The following is a 26,865-nucleotide window of genomic DNA, read 5'->3' as shown; positions in this document are numbered from 1 at the left end:
ATTTCCTTGAGCCAAAACCTAATCTGGAGCAAGGCCTTAACTCACTTCAATTCTATGAAGGCTAAGACCGGTGAGGAAGATGCAGAAGTAAAATCTGAAGCTGGCAGAGGCTGACTCGTAAGCTTTAAGGAAAATAGACATCTATATAACATAAAAGTGCAAGGTGAAGCAGAAAGTGCCAATGTAGTAGCTGCATAAATTTATCCAGAAGATCTAGATAACTGATGAAGATGGCTACACTAAACAACAGATTTTCATTGTAGTCTAAATAGCTTTATATTGGAAGAAGGTGTTATCTTGGTCTTTGAAAGCTTGAGAAGAGAAGTCAATGCCTGGATTTAAAGCATTGACTGACTTCAAAAGACAGGTTGATTGCATTGCTGGAGTCTGACTATAATGTAGCTGCTAATGCAGCTGGTGACTTTAAATTGAAGCCCATGCTCACTTACCATTCCAAAAATCCTAGAGCCCTAACAAATTATGCTAAATTCACTCTGCCTATGCTCTGTAAGTGGAACAAATGTTGTATGGCAGCACATCTTTTCACAGAATGGTTTACTGAATCTTTTAATCCTACTGTTGAGACCTACTCCTCAGAAATAACATTTCCTTTCAAAATATTACTGCTCATTGTGCCTGTGGATTAAGGAGTATTTTCAACTTTCAAGTCTTAATATTTAAGAAATTCATTTTATAGCTGGGCACAGTGGCTCATGCCTGTAATCCCAGCACTTTTTGGGAAGCCGAGGCAGGTGGATTGCCTGAGGTCAGGAGTTTGAGACCAGCCTGGGCAACATGGTGAAACCCCGTCTCTACTAAAAATACAAAATTTAGCTGGGTGTGGTTGCACATGCCTGTAGTCCCAGCTACTCAGGAGGCTAAGACAGGAGAATTGCTTAAACCCAGGAAGCAGAGGTTGCAGTGACCGAGATTGTGCCACTGCATCTCAGCCTGGGTGACAAAGCGAGACTCCATCTCAAAACAAAACAAACAACAACAACAACAAAAACATTTCATAAACCTATAGCTAACATAGTAATTCCTCTGATGGATATGGACAAAGTAAATTGAAAGCCTTCTAGAAGCAATTTACCATTATAGATGCTGATATGGTTTACATCTGTGTCTCCATCTAAATCTCACATTGAAATGTAATCGTCAATGCTGGATGTGGGGCCTGGTGGGAGGTGATTGGATCATGGGGGCAATTTCCCGTGAATGAGTTAGCACCATCTCCCTGTGCTGCTCTAATGATAGTGAGTGCTCATGAGTTCTGGTTATTTAAAAGTGTATAGCACCTCTTCCAGCTTTCTGGTTTTCCTGCTCCTGCCATGTTAGATGTCTGTTCCTGCTTTGTCTTCTACTATGAGTTAAAGCTCCCTGAAGTCTCCCCAGGAGCAGATGTCACTGTGCTTCCTGTACAGTCTGCAGAACCATGAACCAATTAATTCTCTTTTCCTTATAAATTACCCGGTCTCAGGTATTTCTTTATAGCAATGCAAAAACAGACCAATACAGATGTCATTAAGAACATTTATGATTCATGGAATGATGTTAAAATATCGGTATTTATAGGAGCTTTGAAGAAGTTGATTATATCCCTCATGGATGACTTTGAGGGATTTAAGACTTCGGTGGAGGAAGTAGCTACAGATGTGGTGGAAATAGTAAGAGAACTAGAATGAGAAGTAGAACCTGAAAATGTGACTGAATCGTTGTAATCACATGATAAAATTTGAGCAGATAAGGAGTTGCTTCGTATGGATGAGCAAAGAGAGTGGTATCTTGAGATGGAATCTACACCTGGTGAGGATTCTATGAATATTGTTGAAATGACAAAGGATTTAGAATATTACATAAACTTAGTTGCTAAAACTGCAGTAGGGTTTGAGAGAGTTGACTCCACTTTTGAAAGAAGCTCTACTGTGGATTAAATGCTATTAGATAGTATCACATTCTACAAAGAAATCATTCACAAAAGCACCAACCTGTGCAGCAAACATCATTGTTGTCTTATTTTAAGAAATTGCCACAGCCAGCCCAACCTTCAGCAATCACCATCCTGATCAGTCAGCAGCCATCAACATTGAGGCAAGACCTTTCACTAGCAAAAAATTATTACTTGCTGAAGGTTCACATGATACTTGGTAGTTTTAAACAATAAAGTATTTTTAAATTAAAGTGTGTACTTTTTAAAGACATATTGCTATTGCATACTTAATAGACTACAGTATAGTGTAAACATAACTTTTATATCCACCAGGACACCAAAAAATGTGTTTGGCTCACTTTATTATGATATTAACTTTATTGACATGGTCAGAAATCAAACTCAAAGTATATGCAAAGTATGCCTGTATATGTTTTAAACTTCATGTGAATCTGCCATGACATGCCAACTGACACATAATTGGATGCTTAATAAGAATTTATTATATGATGTATAAATTATTGAATGAGTACATAAATAGGTAGATAGATAGATAGATAGATAGATGATAGATAGATAAATGCACATGTTAGTCAGAGAAGAAACCAGTCATGAGACATTATCTCTGTATTGAGTCTTTCCTGTTACTTTGTTGGTTATGACCTAGCTTAAATTACTTACAAAGGTTCCCTCATGTGGAATATTAAAACAATACTTGTATTACTAGGTGGTTATGAATTTTTAATAAGATTATGCCTGTGAAAGTCCCTAGTGGTATGTCTGTACATAATAAATACTAGACACACATTCTGATGAATGATGACTCTGTCATTCATAACCATAAGAAATCCATTCCTTTCCTGGCATGGGTTTTAAAAATTCAAAATTTGTTTGTGGGTTCATTTGCCTTTAAAAGGAGCAAGTTGGCATTTTTTATGTGTATGCAATACCTAACATGACTAATACTCACAAATTTGAAAAAATAATATTATTGTTATAACAATTGAGACAGTGTCTTGCTCTGTTGCCCAGGCTGGTCCTGAACTCTTGGACTCAAGCAATCTTCCTGCCTCAGCTTCCCAAGAAGCTAGGATTACAGGCACATGCCACTGTGCCCAGCTATTATTTTTATTAATATGTTTAGAAAATGCTGTAAGCTGCATCTTACAGGGTCATTTTTATCTTATAAGTTTTTAAAAAAATTTGCCATACTATAAAGAAAATGTGGTGTATATATATACCATAGAATACTACGCAGCCAGAAAAAAGAATAAAATTATGTCCTTTACAGCAACACAGATGCAGCTAAAGACCATTATCCTACGTGGGATAATGCAGAAACACAAAACCAAATACCACGTTTTCACTCATAAGTGGGAGCTTAATATTGGGCGGACATGAACATAAATATTATAACAATTGACACTGGGGACTATAAAAGGAAGATAAAAAGGAAGAGTGCAAGGGTTAAATAACTTCTTATTGGGTACTATGCTCACTACCTGGGCAATGGATTCAATCATACCTCAAACCTCAGCATTACACAATATACTCTTGTAACAAAAATTCACATGTACCCACCAAATGAATCTAAAACAAAATTTAAAATTAGAAAATAAATAACCTAAAATTTGCCTTGGAAAGTTCTCTAATTACATAAGTTTACAATGGAACATAGTATTTCTAAGCAAAGACAGGTTTCTGATTCTTTTTTTCTAGTAACTAAATTTTCTGCTAAATTTCCATTCTTCAATAATCAATAATTTCTAACTACTTATTGATTTATTTATAACAGTTTGACTATTTGAAATATTGAAGATCAAGGTTGTAGGTATTATGCATAGGTAGTATTTGACTGAAAATCTACTGCTTTACAATTAAAATATTTATTGTTTTAATTCTATTTAAGGAGATTTCAAGTTCAAAACATAGATTATTGACATTTTACCATCATACAGAATACTTAAAAAAGAAACAAAGTTGGAATTATCTGCTTTCCTTTATCACCAAACTTCTTGAAAGAAGTATGTTGCCCAATTTCTCTACTCATCATTCACTTATAACAAAATTTCCAATACACCTTCCAACGTGTCACCCTGATGAAAGTGGTTTTTTAAAGACAACAAATGCCCATGTGAGTATCAGGGCCCAAAGGATTTCACATTTTTCTATTTTATTTAATGATGTTTCAAAGCTCTCATTGAAACCCCCTTTTGCATTCACTCCTGTGTTATTACAATATCTCATTCTCTCTCCTAAATTTCTAATTCCTTCCTTTTTCTTCTTCATTGTGAGTTCATATTCTCTCGGCACTCCCTTAGTCTCTTCTTAATATCCTAATGTAGGAAGGATACTTTGAGAAACCTACCTTACCCAAGAGTCTATAATTCTATTTTTTAAGAATTATATTTCTTATATTGTCAGAGGCATGTGAACCAGAGCAACTCCATCTTAAACAGGAGCTGAGGTAAATGAGGCTAAAACCTACTAGGCTGCATTCCCAGATGGTTAAAGTATTCTAAGTCCCAGGATGAGATAAGAGGTCAACACAAGATGTAGGTCATGAAGACCTTGCTGATAAAACGAGTTGCAGTAAAGAAGCCGGCTAAAACCCACCAAAACCAAGATGGCTCCGAGAGTGACTTCTGGTCGTCCTCGCTGCTACACTCCCACCAGTGCCTTGGCAGTTTACAAATGCCATGGCAATGTCAGGAAGTTACCTTATGTGGTCTAAAAAGTGGAGATGTAAATAATCCACCCCTTGTTTAGCATAAAATCAAGAAATAATCATAAAAATAGGCAACTGGCAGCCCTAGGGCTGCTCTGTCTGTGGAGTAGCCATTCTTTTATTCCTCTACTTTCTTAATAAATTTACGTTCACTTTACTCTGTGGACTCACCCTGAATTCTTTCTTGCACGACATCCTAGAACTCTCTCTTGGGGTCGGGATCAGGACCACTTTCCTGTAGCAATATCATTTTCTAAACATATCTATTTCCCAAAGTTTATTCCTGAATTTTCTCTCCTCTGCTCTGAGCAAATAGGCAACTTCTGCTTTAAAACTTACCTCCATGGAATCTCCTAAATTGGTATCTCTAGGTTTAATGTTTAACTACATTCTTTCTTAACTGAAACCCTTCAACCTGCTGTGCGTCTGAAACTCTTCAGGTAACTGAAAGTTAGGTGGACCACATGAGACCTCTCAGTGTTCTGAACATGTTTGCTGAATTTTCTATTTTCGTTTACAGTATTTTTTCCACCTAGTAGAATAAGCCCATGTGAATAAATCTAACCTGGCCTTCAGCACTAGACTAAAGCCACCATTTCCACAAAGATTTTGTTCTTTCACTATTCAGCTAAAATATTTCCAAGCCTTTGTAAGGTGCTTGGAAGATAATTCAAATAAAAATACAGCAGTCCCCTCTTCTTATAAAAGGCATAGTCTAGTTCTTTTCTTACTCTCAATCACATTTGGAAGAAACTCGCTCTCCTTTCTGTTCTCAAATTTAGTACAGGCATCTTTTTTGTGACACTTATCCAACCCTACATTCCTTGCAGTGCATTTTACATACTACGCATTATGGTAAATGAAAACAAGTGTCTAATTTAAGACAGTCTGTGAAACAGAAAACAAATTGTTTAACATGTCTGACTTGTATAAAACAAATTAAAAAAAAATAAAAACAGTTCACATGTTTGGACCTAGATGAGCACGCTATGAGGATAGAGAGTAAAATAGGAGAAAGATGGACCCCCACAGGGCACGAGGCAACTAGCATGTGCAGTTGGAGAAAGGTAGAGGAAAGAGCCAGATAACAGGAGTCTCCATTACTACCAGCATGTTTTCAAAGAAGAAGGCTTGTATTTAGATTCGTCAGGATATAACATCAGTGATAGGATGGTCCTAAGAGTAGCCATAATAATCCCAGGATACAAAGAGACAAATCTATTTAGTTTCCAAATAGCAAGTAACATTGAGGATATGTGCCAGAAGTGAGTCTCCAGGCCCAGGGCTGATATTCAGGAATATATTTTAGTCTTTAGAAAGGAGAGTGTGAGAACCAAATAGAGCACCAAGCCTCAGGACTAGTGTACTTAGCATGCGGCCAAGACAGGAACCCAGGCATTGTGAATTAAGGCCAAAATCCACTTATCAAACTCTCAATCAAAAGTATAGATGTTTTTAGTACAAGATGTATGTCCTGTTTGGGGACAGTGGGTGGTTGGGATCTAACAGCAGCAGAAGTGATTTGATGTTGAGTCCATGAAAGCTGACCTGTAGTTTCTTAAGTCCTTCCTGTCAAGTGTGGGGGTTGGTGTGTAAACCTGAGGCCTCTAGTTGTGGTCGTTTTTTCCAAAGGATGAAATAAAAGGAATACACATGTTACAAGCAATAGAGAAAAATCTATATGTTTATAATCAAAGTAGGCAAACATTTTAGCTAATAATTTTTAGAGGCTAAGCATTATGTAAGTTCAAAGAAAATGTTATTGTCATCTAGTATAACATAAATTTGTTAATATTAATTAAAGTTATATGATTTAACAAAAAAGCTTTATACAAAATGTAAAGTTTCAAGTTGGAGTAGATCCATGTAAAGTAGAATAAAACATATTTGTATTTGAGAAAATAGTCTTACATTTTAATTTATTCTAACCTTTTTTCAATGATGTGTATTTAATAGAAAATAAATAATTTAGCTTTCTATCAGTATCTAGAATCATACCCAGAGAAGTTCACAATACTACATATCATGTTTGCACTTATTTTGTGTTAAAGTCTGTGCTAAGACTTCTTTATATTAATACATCCTTTCACTTAATCCCTCTTATATTAGTATATGGTAGAAATTATTTTCCATTTTTAAAAGATGAGAACTCCGAAGCTCAAATGGATTAAATAATTTGTTCAGAGTCTCAACATTAGTACTTGATACAGTTGGGAATTCACTATACATCTTGTGGATTTCCAAAGTCCGCGGTATTTTAAGAAACGCACTGTTAAAAATAAGTCAATGAAAACACTCACAGTATCTTTGCAGGTTGCTGTCATACAATTCATCAGAGGGAGTCAAAGATTCTGAAAATCTAGCAGTGAGCAGTCTTAAAGACAACGCACACTTATTTATCGAGGAAACAGTGAGGTAAAATTATGATATATCTTCAGAGTTGGACTATTTCAGCACATTTGCCCAGATGCCTGAGGTGTTTTTTACTCTTTGCAGGGACTAACACATACTGATGAGGGGATGTATAGGAAGGTAAGGCTATTTTTTTAGTCTCTACCAGAGGCTCCAGTAACATTACTTCTATCTCCATAACTTCTCTTCAGTGGCATGGCCTACTGGGGATGTAAATTACGTATTTTAATAAAATAATTTGAACTTGCTACCTACTGACGCCAGCGCAGGCCCATCTGGAGCAGCCACTGAGAAGACGCCCCTGCAGTGGGAGAGGCGTGGCCGGGGCTGTGCACTCCAGGGAACCAAGCGGGTGGGAGACAGGAACAAGTGGGGGCCCCGCCCCCTTCCGAGTTGGTAGGGCAGGAACCCTGCACTTCTGGTCGCAGCTGCAGTCACCCAGCCATGGCTGCAGACCCAGGCATCCTGCACTCTCAGGGGCTCCGGAAGACCCTTGCCCCTGCAGTCTCAGAAGTGCCTGCTCCTGCTGCCTGACCTTCCCCTGCTCCCAGCTTCCACTTCTATTTTGGAGCAAAGTTGAGGCTGAGTCCAAGCACTGTTGCCACTGGACCAGGTGTGCACACGCTCAGGGCAGCGCTGACATGCCAGCACCCTGCCGCCTCAGCCCCCTCTGAACTTTGGGTGCCGATGAGCATGTGAGGGAGACTGAGGGAGGGCTGAGGGTGGCTCAGCATGGGCCTGCAGACGCCCCTCAGCATGAACAGCCTGGGTGGTGTGGGCACTGTGGATGGCAGATTGATGGCAGCAAGAGGCAGACAGGCCCTTGGGCAGAAAAAGGTAGGTCCCCCATGAAATCCCGCCTTCAAGTTGGGGATGACCTGAAGCACAGGGGCTGGCTGTCAGTTATGGGTGGAGTTTGTGGCCCAGGGAGAGAACTTATGGTACTTTTTCTGGGCTGCCATGGCTGCGCATGGATCAATCAGCACACACTTCCTCCCTTCTGAAGCACATGAAATCCATGGGCTCCCATGGAATACTATGCAGCCATAAAAGAGAATAAGATCATCTCCTTTGCAGGGACATGGATGAAGTTGGAAGCCATCATCCTCAGCAAACTAACACTGGAACAGAAAACCAAACGCCGCATGTTCTCACTCATAAGTGGGAGTTGAACAATGAGAACACATGGACACAGGGAGGGGAACAACACACACTGGGGCTTGTCAGGGAGTGGGAGACAAGCAGAGGGAGTGCATTAGGACAAACACCTAACGCATGCGGGGCTTAAAACCTAGATGACAGGTTGATAGGTGCAGCAAGCCACCATGGCACATGTATACCTATGTAACAAATCTGCACATGTATCGCAGAACTTAAAGTAAAACAAAACAAAAACCCTGGACTCAGCCAGACTTGGGAGGACAGCACGACCTGCCTGCAGATAGGAGCTACCTACTCCAGATCTCCTCTCTGCTGAGGGCTGGCTGCACACTCGATGGGATGACCTGCCTGCAGATAGCTACCCACTCCGAATTTCCTGAGAGCTATACTGTTGTTCAATAAGGCACCTCTTCGCCTTGCTCACTCTCTAGTTGTCTGTGTACCTCGTTCTTCCTGGGCAAGAATTTGGGACCTGCTGAATGGAGGAACTGAACCAGCTGTAACACACACAGGGCTGAAACACGCCTTCCAGCTTGCCATATTGCAAGCGATGAAAAGGAGAGAAGAGCTGCAGCCCTTCAGAGAGCCCAGACTTAAGGGCTCCCCGAGCCAGGGCGGTGACACCCTCTTTGAAGCACTGCGGTTCCCGCTGTCTCCAAGCTTCTGGGTGCCACCGTGTTCCCCGGAGCCCACAGTGGAAGCTGCTTGCGGTATGCCTGGTCCAGCCACAGCCTCACACCGAGCTGGTGCCTGCGCTGATGCCTGGAGCTGCCCGCCCCACTGCAGCATCTGGAGTACCTGGCTATGTGTAGTGGCCGAACCCCACACTTATTCACTCATGCACCCCTGCCACTCCACGCCCTTGGCAGGCCTGGGATCCAGGTTGATAGAACGAGCGGAGCACAGCCTGACAGGCAGAGTAGGCAGAACAAGACCAGCAGGCCAGAGCAAAACTTGGGCAAAGGCGCCATCAGCTGCAGAGGCTTCTGGCTGGAAGAGGGACACCCCAGGGATCCCATGACACTACCATTGTATGATACATTTATACCCTTTGAACAATGCATTGAAAATAAGAAAGGAGAAAATATTATGTAAGTGAGGAACAGTGAAGACCTTGCAAAAAATAGTGATGATCTAATTTGGTAAATAAACCTATAATTAAATTAATAACAATTAGTATGATATGCAAAGCAATTTTATACAACTGTATGTAAAATTTTGGAGGTAATAGTATATCTTTAGATAGTAGAAAGATACAGAAAATGTAAACATAAATTTGCTTAGTTTAAACTTGTGAACAGGAAAAACAGAAAAGAGATATTTTTTCTAATAAATATGTTAGGCTCTACTTATTCAAAGAAAAAGGTTCATCCTAATCACAATGTTGTCAATTGCATGAAGAAAAGCATCTTACAAATATAAATAATACTCATTCCAAAATATTATGCAATTTTATGAAATATAAGTCCTGTTATCATTTGCACCTCTAATTCCAGGAAAATACAGGCAATACAGGGACATTGGTCAACAGACATTTGTAATTTCTTCAGTGTTTTTCAACTTCTGAGCCAGAGATATTCCTTAGAACTGAAGATTTCACAAGCATACATTTTTAAAATTATAAATTCAGATAAATGTTCTTTTCCTTGAAACAAAGAAAAGTTAAACAATGAACAAAAATACCCTCATTGTTGAACATTTAATTAGATTGAGCAGAAGACTTTCTAATGGTAACACTCATAATCATTTCTGACTCTCCTTAGAAGATTTGTTGAAGGTTTATTAACTGCCTATACTATTATTTATTTTTATTTCTGTCCCAACTTTATCCTCATGTGGTCCAAACCACACAAAAGTTTAACTGCATGAGTGAGAACATAACTAAGTTTGTATTGTTAGCACCTAGTGATTTGTTTCGATTTGATTATCACATGAGCCCAAGGAAAGTGAAAGAATTAAATTATGAATATAGATGTATAGGAAAAAAATTATTACGAGTTATGCATTGCACAGGCTTTAGAGTCAGAAATAACAGGTTCAGAGGCCAAGAGCCACATTTACTAACAGTTTGGACTCTGATAAGCTCCTTATTTTCTCTAAGCCTCAGTTTCTTTATATGAGAAATGGCATAAATCACACCTCAGGGTTGTACTGAGGATTAAAAGACATAACATACGTAAATCACCCTGCAAAATGTCTGGCTTATAGTAGGCATTCAAAATTTTTAGATCTCTTACTGTATGATGAATTAAAAGGTTTGGGGATTATATGCTGATAAAACAAGGTCTCATTTTGGTTTTAAAAATCAATGGAGGCCCCGTGTGGTGGCTCACACCTGTAATCCCAGCAATTTGGGAAGCCGAGGCAGGGAGATTGCTTAAGCCCAGGAGTTGGAGACCAGCCTGGGCAACATAGTGAGACTATGTCTCTACAAAAATTTTAAAAATTTAGCCCAGTGTCGTGGCACAAACCTGTAGTTCCCACTACTTGGGAGGCTGAGGTGGGAGGATCACATGAGCCTGGCAAGTCGAGGCTGCAGTTAGCCATGATTGAGCCACTGCATTCCATCCTGGGTGACACAGTGAGACCATGTCTCAAAAAAAAAAAAAAAAAAAGGAAATTGATCATTTATCATTATGAATATCTGAGAGGAAAACTAACCAACTGCATGAAGGTTGCCAGACAGCAATATCTACCCAACTCCCGTTTCCCCGTATGCCCATGCATTTTGCTTTCACTCTTGTAGATAGATTAAATCTCAGAGTAATCATTTAAAGCCAGACTCTCCTCTTGAGCATAAGATCACACACCCTCTTACCTACCCAGAAGTATACCCAAGCCTTCTTTCTACTTTCTTAGATTGTGAATTTTCTCCTTATATGCTGGATCACCCCTATTGGGCACACATCGTAAAACGTTAAAACATTGACACACCAACTTAAAACAAAATTTAAAAGCCTTCCCTTGACCATGGTGGTGTACCTAAGGTGGAACTGTGGAAGTGGTCCGTTCAGAGCTCATACAGCATTAGGAGGTGATTGTGCATAGGCAATTTTTAAAACGTAATAAAAACAAGTAAAACTCATTATTTATTGTAATTGTCATGTCCTGGTGATTTTAATCAAGGTCAGTGAGAAAATGTTCTTCCCCAACAACAACAACAACAACAACAAACATTTTTGTGACATAAGTTTTAAACAATTGTTCTGGTTATTGTGGAATTTTAATACTGTAATGTAGGATTGTATAATATAATATTATGTATATGTTATCTAATATATATGTGTATGTGTGGTAGAAATGAAAATATCTATAACTTTTCCTTAACAAACATTGTATTTACATGGAAGTGAATTTCTAAAATTCTAGTTATACATTCTTTACCAGACACATGAGAACTGAGGTACACACATTGATTCTGAGGATTAATAAATAAAAGTTTGGCATTGTTTGAGCTTGCTTCAGGTGAAATTCTCTTTTCATACCCCAGTGCTCTGATATATCCCTGAGTTTAAACAGGATATTCAAAATGAACAATGAGAGGAAAGTGATTGTAAACATGAAAAACAGAACTTGAGTTACATAAATTCTGTCGTTCTATGTTATGTACAAATCATTTTTAAGCCTTGCATAAGCCTTTCTTTATCTGTTTTCTTGAAAAACTGATTACAATGATTAAAGAACATTAATTCATTATTTCCCCCAACCTTTTTGTACTATAATGTTTACTTATTTATGTATTTAGTTATGGTGTTAGATACAAATTTTTCTTAGAGACTTTTTTTTGTAATTATAGCCTCAACATTACTATTTGTTTCACTTCATTATTACTGAAAATAAATTATTTTGTAGAAGAAGGGAGTGTTTCAAAATAATACCCGCTGAGTGTCAAATATTCTTCAGTACTCCACCGCTTGGTAACACATTTCTTTCCAGTGACAGCACTGTTTCTCTGTTCCTCATTGCTGTAAACCATTTACTTTCTCTTTCTTCTTTTCTTATACTGTATAAGTATTTAAAACTATATATTTCCTCATATGCACTGGGTTAGCTGCATCTCATACATTTTGATAGGTTGTGTTCTCTCATTCAGTTTCAATATTTCCTAAATTATATTGTTATTTCATCTTGACCTGTGAATTATTTAATAGAATTTTGTTAAGTTACCAAATATGTTCAGCTTTTCTGATTATCTTACTGTCATTGACATGTTTCATAACAGCTTTAATGAGGTACATTCACATACCATAAAGTTTACTCTTGTATGCTGGAAGTGTGGAATTCAGTGTTGTTTTTGTTTGATTTTAGTATACTCAGAGCTGTATATCCATGAAAGCTATCAAAATCCTGCTGTGGTCAAATAACATATTAAGTAAGATTAAAGTATTTTAAATAATATTTAGACATTTGTTATGCTCTGGCATAGGACTATACTGAATATCTTATGTACATAAACAATGTGTATTCTGCAGTTATTAATAGTCCTATACATTATAATTAAAATAGGGTGTTTGATAATGTGTTTATATCTTCTAAAATTTGAAATGGTATACAGTTCTATCAAATGGTATTTCCTAGGTTATCCTCCAGGGTTTTTATAGTTTTAGGTTTTATATTTAAGTCTTTAATTTCATCTTGTGTTGATTTTCTTATATGGTATAAGGGATCCAGTTTCAATATTCTGCATATGGCTAGTCAGTTATTCTAGCATCATTTATTGAATAGGAAGTCCTTTCCTGATTGCCTATTTTTATCAACTTTGGCAAAGATCAGATGATTGTAGATGTGTGGCATTACTTCTCGGCTCTCAATTCTGTTCTTTTGGTCTATGTTTCTGTTTTTGTGCCAGTACCATGCTGTTTTGGTTATTGGAGCACTGTAGTATACTTTGAAGTCAGGTGACATAATGCCTCCAGCTTTGTTCCTTTTGCTAAGGATCGCTTTGTCTATTTGGGCTCTCTTTTGTTTCTGTATAAATTTTAAGATAGTTTTTTTCCTAATTCTGTGAAAAATGATGATGACAGCTTGGTAGGAATAACATTGACTCTATACATTGCTTTGGGCAGTATGGGCATTTTCATGATATTGATTCTTCCAATCCATGAGCATGGAATGTTTTTCCATTTATTTGTGTCATCTTCGATTTTCTTTCAACAGTGTTTTGTAGTTCTCCTTGTAGGGATCTTTCACATCCTTGGCTAGATGCAGCCCTAGGTATTTCATTTTGTGTGTGTTTTGCTATTGTAAATGTGATTGCGTTTTGATTTGACTGTCAGTTAGAACTTTATTGGTGTATAGAAATGCTACTAATTTTGTATCTTGAAACTTTCCTGAAGGCATTTATCAGTTCCAGGAGCCTTTTGGTGGAGTATTTAGGGTTTTCTAGGTATAGAATCATATTGTTCATGAAGAGAGATTGTTTGACTTCTTCTTTTCCTATTTGGATGCCTTTTATTTTTTTTCCTGCCTGATTGCTCTGGCCAGGACTTCCAGTACTATGTTGTATAGGAGTGGTGAGAGTGGGCATCCTTGTCTTGTTCCAGTCCTCAAGGTGAATGGTTCCAGCTTTTGCCTATTCAGCATGATGTTGGTTGTGAGTTTGTTATAGATAGCTCTTACTGTTTTGAGGTGTGTTCCTTTGATGTCTAGTTTGTTGAGGATTTTAATCATGAAAGGATGTTGGATTTTGTCAAGAGCTTTTGCTGCATCTATTAAGATAATCGTATGGTTTTTGTTTTAAATTCTGTTTTTGGGTTGAAGCACATTTATTGATTTGTGTATGTTGAACCAGCCTTGCATCCCAGGAATAAAGCCTACTTGATGGTGGTGAATTAATTTAATTTATAAAGAAATTCTTTATAATTAACTCACTAAGGAAAGAGGTTTAATTGATTCGTGGTTCCACAGGCTGTACAGGCTTCTACTTCTGGTGAGGCCTTAGGAAACTCACAATCATGACAGAAGGTGAAAAAGAATCAGGCACATTTTACATGGCTAAAGTAAGAGGAATAGAGTGAGAGGGGAGAGGTGCTACACACTTTTAAACAACCAGATCTTGCGATAACTCACTATCACAAGAACAGCACCAAGGGGAAATTCACTCCCATGATCTAATCACTTCCCACCAGGCCCCACCTCCAACATTAGGGATTAAAATTTGACATGAGATTTGGGTGGGAACACAGATCCAACCCATATTGCCTGATAAAATCTTAAAGACCACCATCATTTTAATGGCTAGGTACGGGAGAGTAAGCTTTAAAGGAAACAGAGTGTCAGAGAAAACAATTATAAAATGGACGTGTGGTGTTATGGAAGGCAATGAAAGGAAATATCTGGAGAAGCAGTTGGTCAACAACTTCATATAAAAGGTTGAGTCGACACGGACTGAAAAATGATGCTTAGGTGTAGTGAATGAAGGTTACAAGGAGTTATTGTAATGGATCAATAGGAGAGGAGCCATGCTGGGAGTGAATATTCAGCAATAGTTGAGAAAGAGACAGTGCTCATTGGCCACTAATTTGACAGTGAAAAAAGAAGTCCAGGAGAGCAGTAAAGGACAGGTAGCATTAAGATTAGTAACTCTAATGAGAATTAAATATATTTTAAGTTAAAACAAAATAAAATAAAACAGTTGAGAAGACAGACTGTGTCTGGGAAGAGAGACAAAAATCAATTTATTATACTAGATTCCTAAGAAATTTCAAGGGTATAGAATTTAAATCTCATGTAGAAGTATTAACTTTAGTGGAAGAAGGGGATATTCTTATGAATCACTCAAGAGAAGAGGGTGGATGAATGCCAGAATAAAATAAATTGAGAGTTTGTGAAAGCACATGAAGCATATTTGTTGGCCAAAAAATGCATCCCACAGACACCAAGTATGGGTGGATAACTGATTAAGCATCCAGTCATTGTATTATGAAATCCATCACTGTGTTTATGGCAAAGTCATGCTCCCCATGGGCTTGACTTGAGTCAGTCTCTCCAAAGATTGAGCATAGCAGGTCTGTCACCCCAAAGACAGAGCTGTTCCTGAGAGACACAGTACTCCTCTGATGGCTGCTTTGGCTCAAGGATGCCCCAGTGGCCTGGCAGTCTAGCTTGCTTCCCAATAACCTTCCCTCCTTCTCTTCTTTGCTAGAAGTCTTCCAGAATAAACTGCAGTTTGATGATTCTCCTGGCCTTCCCAATACCTCCTCCATTTTCTCTCACACAGATGTTTCCTCTAATAGAAGTCTTTCCTACTTAAGTCTATTCTTGTCTCTCCTCACATTAAAAAAAAAAAATGGTACTAGGTCTGCTCCAAGAAATAGAACTCAGTAATACAGGTATTTGGCAAAGGCTCATGTTTTATCTAGCAGGCTAAGAAGACATCATCTTCATTCGCAGGGAGGACAAAGATCTACTGTCCCAGGAGGTGCAACACGGTGGCCCAACTGCTTGAAACTTTAGTGATGGTGACTAGAGAAAATGTCCCAGGGATGGCTGGGTGCGATGGCTCACGCCTGTAATTCCAGCACGTTGGGAGGCCAAGCTGGGAGGATCGCATGAGGTCAGGATTTCGAGACCAGCCTGGCCAACATGGCAAAACCCCATCCATCTCTACTAAAAATACAAAAATTAGCTGGCCATGGTGGCACTTGCCTGTAATCCCAGCTACTTGGGAGGCTGAGGAAGGAGAATTTCTTGAACCCTGGAGGCGGAGGTTGCAATGAGCCAAGATCACACCACTGCATTCCAGCCTGGGCAACAGAGCGAGACTCCGTCTCAAAAAAAAAAAAAAAAAAAAAAAAAAAAAAAAAAAAAAAGAAAAGAAAAGAAAAGAAAAGAAAAAAGAAAATGTCCCAGGGATATAGCTGTTGTGGCAGAGGTGATAAAAAAATATGGGGAAAAAACCTCACAATACCTACAAAGACAGCTGGTTTCTGCTACGTTGTACTGATGTTCTACAGAATGATAAGAGACTAAAGACTGATAGCAGGCTGTTAATGGCCAAGTGTGAGAACCAGTGGTAGCTGAAAAGCAGGCTCTTATCACTTGTAATGAAAGAGCAGACAGAGACAAGTAGCAGGCACTGAAGTCCTAATAATACCACCTGAAGATTTCATAAGCTCAGCCAAGGCAGGTGTGTTAAGCAAAGATAAGGCCTTGTAGGAAAAACTTAGGTTCCTGAAAACAGCAACATCTGAGTCAATATCCTGGAAGATGTCTCTATAAAACCCCTGTTATGAGTTGAATTATTTGCCCTAAAATATATGTTCAAGCTCTAATCAGGAGCACTGCAGAATATGACCTTATGTAGAAATAGGGTTACTTTTGATGTAATTAGTTAAGAGGAATCATACTGCAGTAGGGTGGGCTCTTAAGCTAATATGCCTGGTGTTCTTAGAAGAGAAGAGACATGGGCACATGAGGGGAGAGTGCTATGTTATGATGAAGACAGACTGAAATGCAGCTACAAGCCAAGGAACACCAAAGATTGCTGGCAAACCACTGGAAGCTAGGAAGAGGCTGGAAAGGATGATTTTCTATAGGCTTCAGGGTAAGCATGCTTCTGTTGGCACCTTCATTTAGGACTTCTAGCCTCCAGAATTGTGAGACAATATATTTCTGTTGTTTCAAGCCACCCAGTTTGTGGTACTTTACTACAACAGCCCTAGCTCTATATCTCTCTAAACTCTCTGTTTTAGATGTGGTCCATGGCTCCCTGGTAAGAGCTCACACTTTTGTATTAGAAGATGCTGCAGAAGATGGTCCCCTACAAATTAGCAGATGCCTCCTCAAGAGCAACCTCTACCTCCTCATGGCTGTCATCCCTATATAAAGGGGCGTATGTCAGCAAAAATTGGTTGGGGACCTGCTGACATTATTAATAGAGCAACAAGATTATTTACCAAAGCAGTAGTAAGGGCGAACTAGCACATACTAGCAGGAGCAAGGTGGTACTCCTGGGATTAGATTTTAAGAGTGCTTGTTGAAAGTGTCAAAATGTAAGACTGAGTAAAGAGAAATATATTTACTTGGGGACATTTTCTTAAGACAAGATATTTAACACCCCAGGAAGGACCCTAGATAATGGGGCAAATTATTTGCTGGAGTTGCTTTTAGGAGTCCAGGGAAAAACATGGCTTACTTGCAGCACATAGAAATACCTGAGATGCTCTGGCAGATAAAAGATTAGTAGGGTAAGGGAAGAGGGTATGCTGGTGTATCATGTAAGAACAGAAGACCCAGTAAAGGATCATGTTTCAAAGAAAGGCACAATAGACTCACCATTCACCAAACCCATCAGGAGAATGCTGAGAGGGCACCAACACCAAACAGAGGGTCATTGCTGGCTCTTCTCTACAGGCTATGTATAATGAAGGAGAGGCAGTCACATGCTTGGACTTGTTAATACCCAATGAGATAAAGGCACCCTGAACTAATGGAGTTAGGGTCTATGGCTGTAATGATCAGCAATGTCAACAAGACAGCCAAAGAGATATTAGACACAGGAGATTGTGTAAATGATTAAGGCATGGTGTCTCTAGGAGAAAAAGAGATGGACATCCATTGAGGATTTTATTTAATGTCTATAATTTTTTAAAGAAAAAGAATGGAGAACTGGAGGCTGAGTGCAGTCTCCTTTATAAAAAATGTTTTATCTATCGCTCAGTTTCCTGGCCTGAGTCAATATTCAAATTTAGAACTCATTGATTAAAGAATTTTCCAGGCTCATAGGTGAAAGGACCCTGCAACACTCTGGGTACCATAACAATACCCTGCATTATCCTCAAAGGGAGCCATGGCTTTACTTATGTTACTGTGCACTGGGGAAAGGGGAATTAAGGAAATAACCAGATACTCTGAGGACTATTGTACACAAAGTCTGAGTTGATGTTGCTATTTGGAGACACCAAGGATCATTACAGCCCCTCTGTTCAATTGAAAGCTTATCAAGGCTCGGTAATGAATGGAATCCTAGTTAAATTCTGTCACACAATTGGCTCCTGAGTTTACAAACCCAGTTAATGGCAATTTTTCCAGTCACCAAAGGTATGATTGAATTGAAACACAGTCGTTCTTTGATATCTCTGGGGGATTGGTTCCAGGAGGCCCTATGTATAGCAAAATTTATGGATGTTCAAGTCCCTTGTATAAAATAGCAAAGTATTTGCATATAATCCAGGTACCTCCTCCCATATACTTTGAATCATTTTTAGATTACTGATAAATAATACCTAATACAACATAAATGCTTTATAAATAGTTGTTAGATCAATTGTTTTGAAAATGATGACGAGAAAAAAATATGTATATGTTCAATACAGATGCTTTTTGTTAAAAATATTTTGGTCCATATTTGGTTGAATCCATGGGTATGGAAATCACAGATATTATGGGCCAACTGCACTAGGTAATTTTGAGTAATCTCTACAATTTTCTGTAGAATAAGAATACCATTGTGGGGAAAGTCAACCAGAAACTTCTGAAAATAGCCATCACTCCTGAAAGATAAATAAACAAATAAATAAAATATTATATCCAAGGGGTATGTATGCCACCATTAAAAAACTAAAGAATGCAGGATTGGTGGTCCCTACAATATCTCCATTTATATTGCTCTATTTATTTATTCATTTATTTTTGAGACATGTCCTCCCTCTGTTGCCCAGTCTGGACTGCAGTGGTGCAGTCACTGCAGGCTTGGCCTCCCAGGCTCAAACGATCCTCTTACTTCCACCTCCAGAGCATCTTAGGATGACAGGCATGCACCACCACACCCAGCTAATTTTTGTATTTTTAGCAGAGATGAGATTTCACCAAGTTTCCCAAGCTGGTCTTGAACTCCTGGGCTCAAGTGATTTGCCTGCCTTACCTCCCAAAATGATGGGATAACAGACCCAGACTGTTCTATTTAACTTAAAGAAATTGGATGAATCCCAAAGAATGAATGTAGACCACCAGGGACTCAACCAACAATTAGCCTAATTTCAGCATGACGTGTTATTATTGTCAGAACAAATTAGTTACTGTGTAGTCATTGATTTGGCAAACACATTCATTATTTACCATTTCAATTAGAAAAGAAACAGTTCACATTGACATGGATTGGACAATAATATTCGTTCATATTTTTGCCTTAAATCTATACTAATCTTCTATCATGTCATGAAACAGTCCCACAAGATCTGGACAAACTGAACATTCCATAGAATATTACAATGACCCATTACCTCAGTGGCATCATACCAATTAGACAGGAAAAGCAAGATGTAGCTTTGGTAAAATACATGTATGTGGTGTGAGAGATAAATTCTACTCTAATAAAACCTTGCAGATTTAATCCCGTCTCAGTCTCTGCTTCTTGGAAGACACAAACTAACACAATGTAAAGGTTACTGTAAAATTATAAGATAATATTATCAAGAATGTATTAAAATTTTTCTTTGGTCCCTGCTAAAATACTCTTTTCATGTTACACAGTAAGAAAAGGATATGAGAATCAAATTGGTTATCTATGTTATTGCTCATTCATCTTAACCACTTTACCTAATGTGATTGTAACTGACCACCTTCTAGGGCACTGTGACTTCACTCAATGGCCACACAAAATAATTTCAGTCTATTGCAAGCAGTCACAAAAATACACATGTATGTATTTATTTAGTGAAACAATTAAATTGAAAAGTTATACATGATATCGAAAAGTATGGGCAAGTTAGAGAGAATTATTCAATATTTCTTTACAACTCTATGGAAGATCACTTTGTTCTCTTTTTAGCTGAGCAGAGTGTTTCAAACTTCACAAAGAAAGAGAACAACTTATCTTGTTAGGCCATCATTGAGAATTATGTTTGTCAGTGATGTGAGTGAACAAGTATGAATCTTCTGAAATTGTTTTACAAGTTCTGCATACAGAAAATATCTCTTGGGAGTACACTGATGATAAACTATACACTTAAGCTCTTTCAGCTCTAGAAGAGTTCATTTATTCTTAGGTTTGTTAATTGATGCATTTCTGCAAGAGTGTCAGGCTGTTCCAACTATTAAAAAAAAACAAAACTCTTACCCATAAGAGTCTTAAGAATGAGCTCAATATCTTTTCCACAAGATGACTATTTTATTCTTATCCATATTTATTATCTGGCCCTTGTACATTTTGTCACTCTAAAACATTTTGCTAGCATGATCTCATTTATCATTTATTGCCTCTCTTATCTTTTTAGCTACTGGCAGGACACTCACTGAATTGTGTACCTTTTCAAAGTAACACATGTTCCATGAGGCAAAGTGCCAAATATCACTCCCCAGGTTACCATCTCTTGCTCAAAATATTGATATCCTTCTCTGAGCTTGATCCAAGAGTTCCATGATATTGGTGGCTGTCTACTGATCTCACCAGCTAGAGGGAGACCACTGAGGGTTCCAGCCATGGCTAACTGTCATGGCTTTAAAAACTGGCAAAATCTCTGTCAGGAAAGAGAGATTAAAGTGTAATCTTGCTGTTTTATACTTCACTGCTATTACCATCACCATTTATTAAAAGTGCTTTTCCTTTGGAGGTGAATACTGCTGTTTATTCTATAACGTTACCAGCGTGTTCCTTAAAAATCTTGCGGTGTGGAAAACTGCACACAAAATGATATGATTTGTAGGAAAAATATGACTTGACAGTACCTATGCAACTTTGTAACCAGAAGACTAGCAGCAACTTTTAAAAAACAGAGACAGTACCACAGTTAGAAATACATATTAAAAATACGTATTAAATCACCTATGATCTTCCCTTTAAAGCATCAACCTTTAAGTGATAGTTTTATGAAAGGTATAGAAAGAGAGGATTACAGTTACTGAATTAGGTAAAAAGGAATAACATGTACAAATACAGTGGAGAACCCCTGATAAGCACTTCTAGGATAGACTATGTAGCAAAAGAAGATTGCCAGATAAATGGCATCTTATGTAGCAGAGATTCTTGTATTATTTGTGGCACTAAAACTGTGGTAGATTACTATGGGTTCAGCTGTCCCTCAGTGGGGCAAAATATGAATGTGTTAGGGAAAATCATAAAAGGACCAACACACTTCATTCCTTAAGTGTTGAAATTGAGATTCCTCTGATGAACCAGAGAAAGGTAAGTGGCCCTACCTTCCTATGCCTGTCTCCATGAAGAGTTCTGTTTTCAGGAGGTACCATTATTGGAGGTAAGCAGACCATTACTGGAGATACGTGCCACTATCAATTCTCAAAAAGAAAATAGGAGAAAAATTTATAAAAATTGAATGTTTATTTTTCTTTTTGACTTATATGTATTCATTTATTTAAGTTCCATTTTTATATTATTTCACATTCAGCTCATTAATGGTCTAGTACATTGTATTTTTGATTTAAAGATGGCTGAATATGAGACATTTCTAAATTTTAGCCAAAGTCCAAATGGCTAGAATTATTAACAATGGTTTTTTAACTAAATTGAATATGTATAAATTTCAGAATTATGGATAATTTCAGTGCTAATGTTTTCTTTCCTCTTTCTGAAATATTTACAAAGCTCTCTTACAATGGAAAACAAAAGTTTGGAAGGTCAGATGTCAATAACAGATAATCCCAATTAAGAGAATTTTGAGAGGCAGTAATGTTGTATTGTGGTGATTATATTTTATTTTAAAAGTCACAACTACTCTATTCAGTATTTACTATTAGCTACATTTTACAAATGAGAAAACTGAGGCAAACAAATACTATGTAAAGCTCCTGTGTTACAGCTGGTCTAGTAAGCAGTAGATCTGTGATTGGAATGCTAGCAGTTACAGCCACATAGTATGCCTTGAGGCAATATAACAAATTAAAACATGGAACTAATTACTGATGCTGAGTGTGAATAAAATATAGGAATACAGGAATAAGCCAATGGACTGAAATAGGTCCAAAGGGAGAAGGTGACTACAGAAGTGCTCCAGAGGAAGTAGAAGGCGCGTTGCCCTAGGAAAAGAATAAATTTAGGGAGAGAAAAGAAGAGTATTGAGACCGCAAAAGAAAGGAAATATGTTCTCTCTCCTGTAACACAATCAGCAAGAAATTTGGCACCATATGACCCTGAGATCCAGAATTAGCCTGATTCATTTACAATCAGTATGTCTAGGATTTGCATAGACTGAAATCTGAGATCATCAATATATTTAACAATCTCAACAATCATATCAGAAGAACTATAGCTTGCCCATAAATTCAAGAAATTTTAACTGGAAATGAACTGCATATTGGACTATCACTAGTTATAGATTACACATAATCTGGAAAAAAAGGTTAGTGATGTGGAAACTATGGTGCCTAAAACAGGCTCGTGAGATACATATGTCAATTACTAAATTAATGCTATTTTATATTATTTAAGATATTATTTTATCCAATACGTCTCAAATTTCAAATACTCCTAGAAGTGTTAAAAAAGGGAAATATTTCAGTTATTTAGAGAAATTAATATAAAGATGATTTTTGTAACTATTATACTTCATATGAGTGTCAATATTTGTATCTTCCCTGGATCAACAATTAGCTGAATCTCACTAAAAAATTCTTGATGGCAAGACATTAAGATAAGCTATAAGAGACGTGATGTGGTATTTGCATTGTTCAAATAGAGAATTTCTTAGAATATACATATCACTTGTTATAAGAGTGTTATAATTTAATAACTTTCATTTTTATAAAAAATTAACTTGTTTTTCAATTTATTGATTTTAAAATGGATCTTAATTTCAGAAACATTAAAAGAAAAAGTAAGTTTTCAAAAGAGGAAATATATTAATTGAAAAACTGTTATTATTGCAATCAAGCCCATTTCAGTAATCTTATTAAAATAAAAATTTATATAAACCATCACATCATATATTTCCAAATATATAAATATGAAATAAAGCAACACAAACATTTGCAATGTTTTTTCTATAAATTAGTAGATTAAAATGCTGTAAATCATTGAGGACATATGATTTTCAAATTATTTGTTCTGGTTATAAAATTGATATATATAATTTTATAAAATTTGGAAAATAAAAACAAAATATGAAGTCCAAAACAAAATTTAACCATCATCATCTCACTTAAAATTAGGTGGTCTTCCCATCACTCCTTTTTTATGTCAATAAAGGTTTTTGCACATTATATACAATTTCATAATAATAATGAATGTAATATTGTATCTTAGTTTAACTTTTTAATTATCCCAATAAAATAGTTTTGTATAAAAATGAGAAAATATATAAAGCCACAAATAATTACAAAATTAAAATTAATCAGTACATATTTAAATCTCCATTAATTCCATCTTTAAGGTTTGACATTTTGTTGAGCAATCTTCTAAACACATATTGTAACATAGATGATGATGATAGATATATAGATATATAGCTAGACAGATAGATAAATGGATGGCACATTTGTATTTATCTATTGTCTGTCAGCCTCACACTCTCCCTTCTCCTGTATCTTCTGTATCAGAGGAAGCCGGAAGCCTTAAAATTGCATTTTTCAGATTCCCTTGCCATCTGAATTCTAGTTGGTATTGGCCAATAAAAACTTTGGCAATAGATAAGATGACAGAGAAAAGTCATTCTACTTCTTGCTCTAGTAGTGATGGTGGCAGCAGCAGACCAATGACTTGAACCTGACAGTGGTGGTGGCAGCAGCAGAAACCAGTAACTGAAGGTGACAGAGACCAGTGACTGAAAATAACTCCAGCACAGCTGGTTTTCCCAGCAGGGGTAGTGGGTGAGATGCCTGGCCAGTTGCAGCTGTTGCCCTGCCAGGAACTTGAACATGAGTATAGGTTCCTTCTAATACAGAATAGCAAGAGTAGCAACTTTCTAATATTTGAGCAACAGCTTTTTGATCTTGTTGCTCCTTCATCCTAAGAATGGTGCAATTGTTCAATTCCCACCTATGAGTGAGAACATGCAGTGTTTGGTTTTTTGTCCTTGCTATAGTTTACTGAGAATGATGATTTCCCATTTCATTGACGAGTTAATGGGTGCAGCACACCAGCATGGCACATGTATACATATGTAACTAACCTGCACATTGTGTACATGTACCCTAAAACTTAAAGTATAATAATAATAATAAAATAAAATAAAAATTAAAAAAAACAATGGTGCAATTATTTCATTGTATCATTTTCCCTACTGGAAATATCAAGGGCGGATTCTATTTTCATGCCTAGACATTAACTGATGCAAATAATAGAGATGAGAGAGAGAAAGAGAATGGGGGACAGAAAAGACAGAAAGGAAGAAAAAAAGAAAAAAAGGAAGAGAGAAAGAACAAAAGAAAGAGAAAGAAAGAGAGAGAGAGAGGGAGGGAGGGAGGGAGGGAAAGAAAGAAAGAGAAAGAGAGAGAGAGAGAGAAAGAAAGAAAGAAAGAAAGAAAAAGAAAGAAAGAAAGAAAGAAAAAGAGAAGAAAGAAAGAGAAAGAAAAGAGAAAGAAAGGAAGGAAGGAAGGGAGAGAGAGATGGAGGGAGGGAGGGAGGGGAGGGAAGGGGAGGAGAAAGAAAAAGAAAGAAAGAGAGAAGAGAAAGAGAGGAAGAGAGGGAAGAGGAAGCAAACATTGTTAATGGTTACTTGCGGCAGCCTTAATGTGGTTTTTTTTTTTTTTTTGGTTAGTTTTTGTTTTTTGACAGTCTTACTCTGTTTCCCAGGCTGCAGGCTGGAGAGCAGTGGCACAGTCTTAGCACACTGCAACTTCCACCTCCTGGGTTCAAGTGATTATCATGCTTCAGCCTCCCGAGTAGCTGGATTACAGGCGCGTGCCACCACTCCTGGCTAATTTTTGTGTTTTTAGTAGAGACAAGGTTTTACCATGTTGGCCAGACTGCTCTCAAACTCCTGACCTCGGGTGATCTGCTCATCTCAGCCTCCCAAAGTGCTGAGATTACAAGTATGAGCCACCGCGCCTGACCAACCTTTTCATTTTTATTTGTTTTTGTCTGTAGGCTCCTGAGACTTTCCATGTAATCTAGACTTTAGATATGAGGTAAACAGAAAATGCAAAGTTAAGTTAAATTGCCCTACATATTAAAAAGTTGAGCACAGAACATACAGGAAAGTAAAATTAAAGGGCGAACTCAGATGAGCAGGGAGAAAGACAAAAAGAAAGGTGAGAAAGTAATAGGAAACAAGGGCAAAATAGACTAGGTAGAATTTGGGAGAGGAAATGTGGAAAAAATATTGGGAGCAGCTGTTAGGTTTAATACTTTTGGCTTGAATTCTACTTCGTCTGATATCAGAATCACAAGGGTACTTTCTTTTGTTTTTTTTAGACAGAGTCTCCCTCTGTCGCCCAGGCTGGAGTGCAGTGGCGTGATGTCGGCTTACTGCAACCTCCGCCTCCTGGGTTCAAGCGATTATCCTGTCTCAGCCTCCCAAGCAGCTGGGACTACAGGCGCATGCAACCACATCCCGCTAATTTCTGTACTTTCAGTAGAGACAGAGTTTCACCATATTGGCCAGGCTGGTCTGGAACTCCTGACCTTAAGTGATCCACCCGCCTTGGCCTCCCAAAGTGCTGGGATTACAGGCGTGAGCCACCGCGCCCAGCCGGCTACTTTCTTATTATTTTGATTCGTCTAGCTAAAAAAAAAAAAAAAAAGCCTCTTAAAAAATGTTTAGCCTATGTCACTTTGTTTTTACTTATTCATTTATTTATTTTGCTAATGTACAATATATAGCTTGCTCTGGCTTTTGAAATTAGCATCCTGCTTTCTTTTTAATAGGTAAATTATGTTGACTTCATTCATTGATAAAACTGTTGTATATAACTTTGTCAATTTTTTGTTATTTTTTGTATATTATATTCGCTGAGTTTGTTTAGTTCCCTTGGCATTAAAAAAAACTGCTTTGGTATTTAGAAAAGTTGTATTTTTTGCTCCTATATTAGCTTTGTGCCATCGTCATTTTTTATCCGTGTTTTTTATCCATGTTTTTAATGCCTTTATAATCTGCTTTTTTAAATAATTGGTTTGACAGGTTTGTTTTGTTTGTTTTTGTTTTGTTTTGTTTTTGAGACAGAGTCTCACTTTGTCACCCAGGCTGGAGTGCAATGGTGCGATCTTGGCTCACTGCAACCTCTGCCTCCCAGGTTCAAGCAAATCTCCCTCCTCAGCCTCCGAATAGCTGGGATTACAGGCACCTGCCATCATGCCCGGCTAATTTTTGTATTTTTACTAGAGACGGGGTTTCATCATGTTGGCCAGGGTGGTCTCGAACTCCTGACCTCAGGTGATCCGCTCGCCTCAGCCTCCCAAAGTCCTGGGATTACAGGCGTAAGCCATGGTGCCTGGCCTGTTGGACGGTTTTTATGCAAATCCTTTAATACCCACTTGTTGCTTGATCAATGGATTAATTCTGTCCTCCTTCCTCCCTACATTTTTATTTCATTTCTTAAATTTAGGCTCTATCTTTCTCATTTTTAGTTATTTTTTAAAAATTATAATATTCTTCTTTATTGCTATTTACATTCATATAGTATTAAGGAACTTTGAAAACATAAGAACTTTTCAGTGGCATAATTTTTTGCCACTTCACTCCTCATCAATTTGCTATACCAATTTATTATTATTATTTTATTTTCAATGAAAAATTGTATTTTA

The 26,865-nt window shown here is 37.5% G+C and overlaps 1 long non-coding RNA gene across 2 annotated transcripts in view; it reads right to left on the bottom strand.

Moving 5' to 3' along the window:
• The window catches only part of LOC134808127 (uncharacterized), a 191,510-nt gene that overhangs the window by 96,225 nt on the left and 68,420 nt on the right, over positions 1-26,865 (bottom strand). The gene's annotated exons all lie outside the window — the stretch shown is intronic.

The sequence above is a fragment of the Pan troglodytes genome, chromosome 14 (assembly GCF_028858775.2).
Source record: "Pan troglodytes isolate AG18354 chromosome 14, NHGRI_mPanTro3-v2.0_pri, whole genome shotgun sequence".
Classification (NCBI taxonomy): domain Eukaryota; kingdom Metazoa; phylum Chordata; class Mammalia; order Primates; family Hominidae; genus Pan; species Pan troglodytes.
Note: the sequence above shows the minus strand (reverse complement) of the source record. Positions and strands in the feature narration are given on the sequence as shown.